Source organism: Cotesia glomerata, linkage group LG8 (genome assembly GCF_020080835.1).
Source record: "Cotesia glomerata isolate CgM1 linkage group LG8, MPM_Cglom_v2.3, whole genome shotgun sequence".
NCBI lineage: Eukaryota > Metazoa > Arthropoda > Insecta > Hymenoptera > Braconidae > Cotesia > Cotesia glomerata.
This window is the reverse complement of record NC_058165.1, coordinates 3,242,262-3,254,485: the sequence shown is the minus strand read 5'-3', so window position 1 is coordinate 3,254,485 and position 12,224 is coordinate 3,242,262. Positions and strand designations below refer to the sequence as shown.

General features: G+C 28.7%; 1 protein-coding gene across 2 annotated transcripts in view; it reads left to right on the top strand.

The window, feature by feature from the left end:
* The first annotated feature begins 310 nt into the window (after positions 1 to 310).
* Positions 311 to 12,224, top strand: part of LOC123270306 (ecdysone receptor-like) — a 189,051-nt gene continuing 177,137 nt past the window's right edge. For both annotated transcript variants that reach the window (XM_044736305.1, XM_044736303.1), the window contains exon 1: positions 311 to 960. The gene's annotated coding sequence lies outside the window, so the exon portion shown is untranslated. The remainder of the gene's footprint in view (positions 961 to 12,224) is intronic.

Below are 12,224 nucleotides of genomic sequence, written 5' to 3'. Positions count from 1 at the left end.
TCCTTATTAAATAAAGTTAAAAAATTATCAATTGACTTTTAACTTTAATGTCATTTAAAACCCAATCATAAAATAATAAAAATAAAATAATCAACTAAAAGTACTCCTTAATTAACCACTCGACAAATAACACATTACATATCAATATCATATTGCACATTACCGATTATATTTATTATTACACAGTAGTGATTATTGTGCATTGTTTTGCGCAGCCGTTGAAACAAACCATGCCCGACAGTGCTGCCGCCATTTGAATGTCGCGGTTAAAAAATAAAACATGTCGCCGGCGGAACGAGGATTCGCGAATCGAGCGCCTTAGTCGCGCGCTTGCACTCTCAGCGGTTGGCTGATTTTGAGTGTATGCTAAAACCCGGCATTTTCTCAGTTGTTTCCCGGTAAATAATAACAACAACAACAACAACAACAACAATAACAATAACAATCTTACTTTATAAAAAAAAACTATCGAGTTTTTTTTTAAGTCCTAACGTGTCATCGCTTAAAAAGGATTACATTAATTTTTAAATGAACTTTTGGCGCTTTAATGCGTAGTGGCGCGTCAATTTTTTTTTTTCAGACTTTTAATCAGCGACACCATTTTTAAAAAAAGGATTATTGTTTTAAGTGAGTAAAATAAATTAAAAAAATGACGCGCCGGTGTTATAACAGCGTCGACGCATTGGATATTTTGTGAAATTGTGTTTGCTTTATTTTTTATTTGAATTTATTATTATTAAATAATTATTTATAAATAATAATAAAAATTGTTATTATATTATATTATTAATATAAATAACAAGACCAAGTGTTACTGTGTGCACGTGTGCGTTATGTGTTAGTGTTGGAGCTCAATATATTTTTTATGATAACGCGTGGATTTTTATAAACAGCTGTACATATATATATTTGTATTAATATATATTTGTAGCGGAGGAAAACGACATCGGAGTATATAATGTGAGTTTAATTTTAATTATTATTATTGTTGTTTTTTTTTATGGTTTTTTTTTTTTTAAGGGTGAGTTTGTATTGTTGGGGTGTTTGCTGATGTTGATGTTGATTTGTAGTCTATTTTTTTTTTTTCTTTTAGGTTTTGTGAGTTTTATGTATGGTCCGGGAGAATGCGCACTGCGTTCGCGTCGATATTATAGACAAACTACTGTACGGTAGGAGCCTCGGGGTAAGCGGGAAGACATCTTGATATCGTGATTATTGTTTACGTTTTTTAAGCGTGATAGGATTTTATTATGAGGCTCGGTGGGAATATTGAAAAATATTTTTTTTGAAATTGTTTTTTAATTTATTTTAACAGGAGATTTTATTAAAATTTTATGAAAATTTATTTAATGAAAATTAAGTTAGCCGACATTTAAAAATTTTTAGAATTTTTTTAATGACATTAAAATTAGCAGTCACTTAATTGTTCCCGTGTAAAAATGATATGATATCATTATGAAGCTCATAATGAATCTCATATTTTGGCACTAATATGAGATTCATATAAGAGCCGTATCAATACTTCGGTAACCCGTAATAAGTAAAATACCTGTGAGAACGAATCTTTTTTAAGTAGATTAGTAAAATTTTCATTTTTTCTGTTAATCAGAGGAAATGTATAACAATTGAGAAAAACAGTATTTTTATCATGCACTATACTATTGAACTACTTAAATTTCCTCCTTGACTTTCTTAACTTGGAAGAATATTTAGAAAAACATTGATTATCTTGGTTTGAAAAAAATTAGGAAAACGGTTGACCCTGAAGGCCATCCTACACTGATAGAAGGATTTGTTTATAGTTAAAAATATTTGTTAATATTTAACAAATCATTTATTAGAGACCACTTTTTAGTCCTTAACAAATATTTCTTAGTATTTAAAAAGATTTATTAATATTTAATAAATTAATATCTGATTTATTAAATACAAACAAATCATTTTAAATACTAAGAAATATTTGTTTGATACTAAAAAATGGTCTCTAATAAATGATTTGTTAACTATTAACAAATATTTTTTTAATACAAATAAATCCTTCTATCAGTGTAGCAACTTCCCGCTAATTCCATACTTAGGCGCTTAAAATTGCACCAATGACGTTTTTGAGCTCTTCGAGCTCAAAAATACAATTTATGGGTTATTTTGAGCTCTCCGAGCTCAAAGAGATTGCTTTTCTATGCTTTAAAGCACTTCGAGCTCAAAAGTCTGATAGAGATTTGATAAGACACTATTTTTTGAATTTTTAAACCGCAATAACTTTTGAATGAATAAACCGATTTTTACGCGGTTAGAAGCATTCGACGCAGTTTTTCAAGCCTCACAAATAATCTCAAATTTTGAATTGATCGCGCTAGGAATTTTGGAGTTATTCCGAAAAAACACTTATTTCGGTTTTCTTTCGTTCACGATATCTCTCGAACGAATCAACCGATTTTGACCGGACTGGTGGCGGTCGACGTGGTTTTTTGAGGTTAAGAGCTGATTAGTTTTTGGAATTGAACCTTTAAGCCGTTTAAAAGTTATTCCAAAAAAACCACATTTGAAAAAAAATTTTTTTTCAGTTTTTTGAAGATTTCTCAAAATCTATTGATTTGAATCGGTCCAAATAGTTTTCAAAATCTTAGTTTGGTCAAGCCCTTTCGAATGGCTTCAACCGCGATGAAATCGGTCAAGCCGTTCAAAAGTTATAAGCGGTTCACATACTTTCACACACACACACACACACACACACACACACACACACACACACACACACACACACACACACACACACACACACACACACACACACACACACACACACACATACACACAGACACCGTGACAACCTCGCGGGGATAGTCAGGGAAGCTTCCTGTGACCTTCAAACGTTGAGATCTGATGAAAACTCGATTTTTGCAAAACGGAGTGAAAACATTAACTTCCCGATTTTTGAAAATCTTCGATTTTCTTAGCGGGAAGTTAAAAATTTTTAACTGAAAAAATTTTTTCGTCTCAAGATAATCATTTTTTATTTGTAAACAATTTATATCGTCCTAAAAATTTCTTTAATTTAATTATTTTGCATTATTTCCTGCACTGATACCTAGAAGGATTTAGTTCTATTTAATAAGATTTAGTAACAGATACTAAATGATTTAGTAACAAACCTTTCGTTACCAAATATTTAGTAATAGTTACTAAATCATTTATTAAAGCCCATTTAGTTCCACCAAATAAATATTTAGTAGTATTTAACAAATGATTTATTGCTACGCAATAAATCGTTTATTGGTATCAAAGAAATTAATTTTTTAACTAATTTTAGCGTGTAACCTAACTTTTTAACTTAAAATAAATAAAAATAATTAAAATAAATAATTTTAAGTAAAAATATAAGGTATTATAAAGAAAAGAGTCTCATTAAATTATATTTTTTCATTTGAGACATTTATAAAATTTAAAATTAAACAAGTTTTTAACACATCAATAATAGACAATTAAAAAAATGTAAACTAAACTCCACTGAGAAAAGACATAAATAGAAGACATTCATTGTGAGTAAGGTAAAAGCCCCAATAGATGATCACGTACCAGTATATGATCACTCCATGCATTTGTATATCTATATTCAAAAATATAGGTATACAAATACATGGAGTGATCATATACTGGTACATGATCATATATTGGGGCTTTTACCTTATGTGTGTTTTTAAAAGTTTAATAAAATTCCCAAGATCAAGCTGAATAAAATAATCTGAGTTAGTGAATAGATTATGTATCACATAAACATTGGAATAAAAGCATAGCCATCTACCGACAATACTTGCCAAATAAATATTTAGTACCTGTTACTAAATATTATTTGGTGAAACTAAATATTTATTTCCATGTAATAAGGCTTTGTTCATACAAAGAAATCATTTATTAAACTGTAAAAAATAATATTGATGGGTACAAAATATTTGTTTCTCCCAAATAAATGAATAAAAATTTTGTTATTAAATCAGTTTAGTACTCTGTACTAAATCCTTCTGTCAGTGTGTATATAGTTATGACTCAATAATTTCATATCACGATTTAAAAAGGCTAACAGTAGCATTATGATTTTATGCAGATATTGACCATCATTAAATTTTGAATTCAATTCAATATCATTATGATTTCATAATGAAATTATGTTAATATCATCATGGAGATACTATCCTAACGAATTTCCAACAGTAATAAAAAATTTTTAGCTTTAATTATGAATAAAAGGCAACAATATCATAATTAATTTGAAAAATTTCAGCTTGATTCCATCATGAGTTTACGCAGATACTATTATGACTTCAGTATGAAATTATGCGTTTGTCACTATGGATTGGTCACGAATCCCCATGTGATCGATCCGTGTAGATCAAATTTTATAATGAAACATAATCAAATTACTAGAAATTTTCTTTCTCCAACAAGAAAAATAAAAATTTTAAAATCTAGTTAAAAAAAAATTCATTTCCATAAGTATTTAACTTATTACAGGTTTCAAATGTATTGATATGGCTTTTATATGAATCTCATATTAGTGTCAAAATATGAGATTCATTATGATATTCATTATGAGCGTCATAATGATATCATATCATTTTTACACGGGTTCTTTTAATTGTTTTTAACAAATAAACTTTTTCCAAAATTTGTTTTTAAAAAATTGCACTTTTTATTTTTTTTAAATTCTACATGTCAATTTTTTTTTCTACTTTTTTTTGCCATAGCTTATTTGTTAAAAAATTGTTAAAATTATTAAAAATCTGCTAAATTTTCACATTTTTTTAAAAAAATTACTCTAGCAGATATCTGATAATTTTAAGAATTTTTTTAACAAATAAATTATGGCAAAAAAAAATTGACATGTACCTAGAAATTTTTAAAAATTAAAAATGCAAATTTTCAAAAATTATTTTTTGGAAAAAATTTATTTGTTTAAAAAAATACTAAAAAATAATCAAATGACTGCTAACTTTAATGTTATAATTATTTTTTTATTGAAAAAAAATTAAAATGAATTTTTATTTGTAAAAAACTGGAAAAACTATAAGTGCAATTTTTAAAAAAATTATTTTTTGTTATAATTTAATTAACTAGTATTATATTAATTTAGCAGATATTTGATAATTTTAAGAATTTTTTTAACAAATTGACAAACAGAAATTCAAAAAATTTTTTCAAAACAAATTTGTTTCTTAAAAAAAATAAAGAAATTATGAAATGACAGCTAAATTTAATGTCAAAAATTTTCTGGGTTAATATATTTTTTCTGTGAGAATTTTAAAGTTTTAAAAGTAGTAGGCCTAAGACAATTTTTAGAATTAAAAAAAAAAATTTATTATTATTATTATAAATAAAATTTTCTAAAAATTTTACATCGATAATTTTGTTGATCTTTTTTTATGATTAAGATATTTTAATAGAATTTCAATTTAGGCATAGAAAAATTTTTGAAAATTATTTTTTTTTTCATACATACTGAGACACATGTGTTTTTGTGTCTTTGATAATAATTCTGAGTTTTTTTATGAATTATAGCCAAAATTTGAGAGTAATTTTGAGCGCAAAAAAATATAATCAAATTGATGTAAATAAGTTTGAAATTTTTCATTTTACCCGTAGCAAAATTTTCCTTATTTTTGAAATTATATGAATTAATATTCGCCTTATAATGACATTGACATGTCCAAAAAAAAAATAAATAAATAAAAAAATTTTATCTATCGCGAAATTCATGAAAAATAAAAAGAAATCTTAAAATTTAGGATTCTTCCAATTTTGACTTTCAATAACTTATAAAAAAGTAAATTTATCAAAAAATCATCAAGAGATCTTTCTTTTGGATCCTTCAATTTCCTGCAAAAAACATTAATTATGTTTTCCGGTACGTTGCTTCGGATGGGATATAAAATCCTAAAGATTCAAAGAATTTTCGTCCCACGTAATTTTAATTCAAAATGAAAAGTCCACAAAATTTATTATTAGTGAACATAGAAAGCGCGCAACTTAAATTTCTATTTAAAAACTCAAATTTTAACCGGGAAAATTTTTATTTTTTATTCTGCTCTGATAAAATTTCAAGATCATATAAAAAAAATGATTAATTTCATTGAAACACTCTTATATAAATATACAAAAATATCATTTATTGTAAACATCATTTATACATTGTATATAACAATAGAATGTACATTAAAGATAATAATATACAGGGCACTATCACACGCTGAATAAACTTCGATTTGTCTTCAATGTTAAATGTATTACATAGAAATGTGCTTATTTATATATCATGTATATATAAGTATATATGTATAGACATATTATAGTTGGGTGATAACAAGACAATGTGTTTTTAAAAAATTCTTCGTACGTTCTAAAGTCTTACAATACAATTAATAACACGTAATGGTTAATGTTTTTTTAATTATCCAATCTTCATTGATATAGTAGACTTTTTTTAACTTTGCGTTCATAACAAGTTATTATTTGAGTAAGGAATATTTTCGTAGTAAGTGAACACTTATGATAATAGTAAACCAGTCTTTCCTTTTATTTTTAAAATATTCAAATTATCATTTTTATTTGTCCTGTTAAATATTTTACGTTTCTGTTTTTATCGTTAGCAAATATTTATTAGACAATTGGAATTTTTATTGGAAAAGTAAAATTCAAAAAATTAGATAAGAGGGTTTAAAGGTTCCAAATTTCACCAGTTTAGATAAAGTAAAGGGGCATTCCATAGTGACTGGTGAGACATTTGACTCTGAAATACCATCAATTATAAGCTATAATTATGTGACTGAAACTTATATTATAGTAAAATTTATCTTATAATATAGAAGAATAACTAATTAACAACATCCTTTTGTCAAAAACCTCCTTTACTTTTTAAGTTTCTTGTAATTAACATTTGACTGAGTGTGACTGGTGGGACTAAGAACAAATCCTTTTCTCTTACCAAGGTATACTTAAAGTCCAATTTCAGTTCTACCACTAAACTTTTAAAAAATACTTTCCTCTCAATACTAAATTTATCCTACAAACATTCAATATTATGAAGAATTAGACTGATTACCTACGTAGAAACAATTAAAAAAATTAGGAAAACGGTTGACCCTAAAGGCCATCCCTGCAACTTTCCGTTCATTTCATACACAAAACTGCATTTATTACGTTTTTGAGCTCTTCGAGCTCAAAAATATAATTTTCGTATCATTTTGAGCTCTCCGAGCTCAAAAATCTGCTAAAAGTTGAATAACACACTATTTTTCAAATTTTTAAACCACAATAACTTTTGAATAAATTAACCGATTTTTACGTGGTTGGTGGCATTAACGCAGTTTTTCAAGTCTCATAAAGAACCTTTAAATTTAAATCGATCGAATATAGAGTTTCGAAGTAATTCCCAAAAAACGATTTTTTTCGTTAACGATAACTCACGAACGAATTAACCGATTTCGACCGGGCTGGCGGCAATCGACGTGGTTTTTTGATGTTAAGAGCTGATTAGTTTTTGGAATCGATCAATAAAGCCGTTCGAAAGTTATTCTGAAAAAAGCACATTTGAAAAAAAATTTTTTTTGCAGTTTTTTTTAGATTTCTCAAAATCTACTGGTTCGAATCGATCCAAATTATAGTCAAAATCTAAGTTTGGTCAAGCCCTTTCAAATAGTGCCAACCGCGATGAAATCGGTCAAGCCGTTCAAAAGTTATGAGAGGTTTACATACGGCCGTACACACACACACACACACACACACACACACACACACACACACATACAGACGTACGGACATCATCGCGGAGGCTTCCTAGGACCTCAAAACGTCAACATCCGTTGAAAACTCGATTTTCAAAAAACGGGGTGAAACCAATAACTTCCCGATTTTTGAAAATTTTCAATTTTCTTAGCGGGAAGTTAAAAATTTGTTTTATTGTGACTAGTGGGACAGGCATTTGCGACTGGTGGGACAAGTACAAAATGTCTACATCAAGTTGTTTATTAAAAAGACTTTTATATTATTTCAACCTTAGAAACATCATTGTTTATATATTTAACTATAAATAATTTAGGATAATTAAAAAAAACTAATTAAAAAACACAAATAAAGGATTTAGCATGCTGACAACACGATCTTGATAAACTTAGGTGTTAATAATAACGAACATAAACAAAATTTGTTCTTAAAACTATAATAATAAATATGTTAGTTGATAACAAACTTAAAATGAATTTGTTCTTAAAACTATTAAAACAACATTTGATTCGGATACAAGTTAGTACGGTTGAAAAGTTATTAGGAGAGAAAAATCGATTTACTTATTGATTAATAGTATATTACACATCTAGGGCAGTAAAATAAGAAATGTCTCAGATCACATGTAATTGTTGTCCGAGGCGAAGCCGAGGTCAATAAACATGTGATCTGAGGCTTTCTTATTTACTGCCCGTGGTGTGTATACTATTTTTCTCCTCGATGGAGGCGGAAAGCGGCATTTTCGTTTAGCGCAGCGGGAGGAAAATTGACGCTTTCCGCCCGGAGGTGAGAAAAAAAAATTTTCTTTTAAGGCATCTCATAGTGACTGGTAGAACATTTGACTCTGGAATTCCATCAATTATAAGCTATAATTATGCGACTGAAACTTATACTATAGTAAAATTTATCTTATATTATAGGAAAATAACTAATTAACGACATTCCTTTGTCAAAAACCTCCATTACTTTTTAAGTTTCTCGTAATTATCATTTGACGGAGTGTGACTGGTGGGACTAAGAACAAATCCTTCTCTCTTACCAAAGGTATACTTAAAGTCCAATTTCAGTTCGACCACTAAACTTTTAAAAAATACTTCCCTCTCAATACTGAATTTATCCTACAAACATTGAATATTATGAAGAATTAGACTGATTACCTACGTAGAAACAATTAAAAAAAATTGTTTTTATTGCGACTGGTGGGACTAGGACAAAATGTCTACATCAAGTTGTTTATTAAAAAGACTTGTATATTATTTCAACCTTACAAACATTATTGTTTATATATTTAACTATTAATTATTTAGGATAATTAGAAAAAAACTAATTAAAAAACACAAATAAAGGATTTAGCATGCTGACAACACGATCTTGATAAACTTAGGTGTTAATTAATAACGAACATAAACAAAATTTGTTCTTAAAACTATAATAATAAATATGTTAGTTGATAACAAACATAAAATGAATTTGTTCTTAAAACTATCAAAACAACATTTGACCCGGATACAAGTTAGTACGGCTGAAAAATTACTAAGAGAGAAAAATCGATTTTCTTATTGATTAAAAAAAATTTTCTTTACAATTTAGTAAAACATAGACTTTTAATAATAAATTAGGACTAAATTAGAATGAATCAGAGAAATTTTTAAATTTTAGTCATTTTCCCATTTCGCATGGAATGCCCGTGAACATAAATAAATTATTTGTAAATTTTTTTTGAAAAAAAAAGGACTTTATGATGGAAAAATAATAATAAAAAAATATGGTTCTAGGATAGTCAGTCATGTATGAGGATGAACATTCGTATGAGTTATTTTGGTGAATAGAGAATGAATTTGATAGCTGGTACAATCCGGCTGCAGTCAAAATTACTGAGACATGATACAGAGAGTAATCACTTGTCGTCGTACAATTGCTATTACCAGTCGCAGTGCCGGCATTGTTGCTCAAAATTATAGTTCTGGGAGCACGTGAGGCATTTATGAGAATCGTTTCATTTTTATTATTTTATTTTTGGTATCATTATTGATGGAGCGTTTTCATTTATTGATAGAAGTGGACTCTGTTCGTTCAGAACTGAAAAAAAAACTACTTAATTCAAGAAAAATATTATCTTTAAATTTAACTTTTGCTTCGGGACATTCGGTTTAATTATATCAGGCACTTTGTTATTTTTAAATAAAATCACTTATATTTCACCCGAAACTTTTGAATTTAAATTTTGATTAAAAAATATGAGATATGAAAAATTTATAAGAAAACTTTTCTTTTTAGAAAATTCCATTCTCTGCAAAAAAGATCCTTACCAATTTTTACGGATCTCTGATAGTTTACTCAGAATTTGAATTTTTGCGGTCAAAAAAATCTTTTCCGCACAATAGCTTTTATATTAATGACATCAAAATTGAGCGAAAAAAAAATTTTTTTTGACACAAGAAATTGCACTTATTCCAACAAAATTAATTATCTTGTTTTAAGAAATACGTATCTTGATCCAAGAAATAGTATATTACAACCCAAGGCCAGAAAGTTGGATTTCCTGGCGTATGGGATATGATGGCCGAGGCGTAGCCTCGGCCATCATATCACATATGTCAGGGTATCCAAGATCTCTAGCCGAAAGTACGCAACCCCGTGGAAGGCGTTTTGCAAAACCGAAGCGAAGCCGAGGTTTTGCCGGGCGTGAGGGGGGCGCCGCCCGACTTTTGTAAAGCCGAGGCTTTGCTGGTCGGGGCGGGTATAAAAAAAAAAAAAAAAATTAAAAGTTAATAAATTGAAAAAAAATGTTATTTTAAATTTTACTAACAAATGCTCTGATTAAGAGTGATATCATGCATAGAATTTGTCACAAATATTTAAACTCATTCTAATTACAGAATTTATTTTTTTAGGTTGATTAAAAATTAGTTTTTAATTAGTAATCGACGGCTAAGAAAGATTGAAATTAAATTATTACAAGTTTGTAGAGTACATGGATCGTTTTATAAACATTGCTTTACTAACTATCAAAATATAAAAAAAAGCAAATAAAATTCACAAAACTATTATGTTTTATTTTTTAAACTTTTTATATAAATTATTTGTGCAGTATTATTATTAAATAGTTCATTAACAATGATCTAGTTAAAAATTATTTTTATTTTTTTGACATTTTTTTTTGGTTAGTTTATGCGCTGACATGTTACATACAGACGATGTTGTGACTGTTATATATACAGTTGAAACTCGCTGTATAGGCCAGTCGCGCCACGAAAATGCGAAAGAAAGCGAGGTTCTGTGCTGCTGAGCCAGAAAATATGCGTAGCGCGCATGCGTTAGAGCAGGCCATAAAAGTTGCTCTTCCTGGAGTAAATTGCTGCCAGGAAGAGCGTACTTTCGGCTAGGAGAGCAAGAAATAGTATATTACACACCTGTGGCAAGAAAATGAGAAATGTCTCAGAACACATATATGTTGCCCGAGGCGAAGCCGAGGTCGACATATATGTGATCTGAGATATTTATTATTTTCCTGCCATAGGTTTGTATACTATTTTTCTGTCCGACAGAGGCGGAAAGCGGCAATTTCGTTTAGCGCAGCGGGCCGAAAGTTGCCACTTTCCGCCTGGAGGGCAGAAAATTATTTTTCTGCCCTCCGGCCGGAAAGTGGCAACTTTCTGGCCGCTGCGCTAAACAAAGTTGCCACATTCCGGCTACGTCGAGCAGAAAAATAGTATACACACCTAGGCCAGTAAATAAGAAAGCCTCAGATCACATGTTTGTCAACCTCGGCTTCGCCTCGGCCAACAATTACATGTGATCTGAGATTTTTCTTATTTTACTGGCCTAGGTATGTAATATACTATAAGTCAAGAAAATCTTGTTGTCTTGAGAAAATTTCTCTCTTGCTCCAAAAAATTAAATGTAAAGATAGGAGTAAATTTTCATTAATATTTTTATTGATTAAAATGTCAAATGGGAAGATCAAATAATATTTCATCATTTTTTTTCATTCAATATGTATAATTGCACGCTAAAATAATATAAAAAGGGTATCAAATATTCTCGAGAAAAATTTTCTCAAGGTGAGAAAGTTTTTTTCTCAGCTGAAGTAGGTGGCGCTGCTTCCCTAAAGTATCTAAAAATCTTGATTAAATATAAAAATTTATTGTATCAAGTATTTATGATCTGAATTAAGAAAAAATGACTTCCACCAAGAATAGAATTTAAAGAAAAATTTTTACTTCGGCCAACACAACTTCGGTCTTCCTTCAGGCGCCCGAAAATTTTCTTGAGCCAAGAATTTTGTTCTCCAGTCAAGAAATTTTTCTTGACTGAAACCTTTTTTGTAGAAAATTAAATTTTCTTGAAAAAAGCTCTCCTATGATTCTTCTATGTATACAATATATAGCCCATGATTTTTATTTAAATTTTCCTTAAGCTAAAACCGCAGCAGGATTTACAAAAAAAAT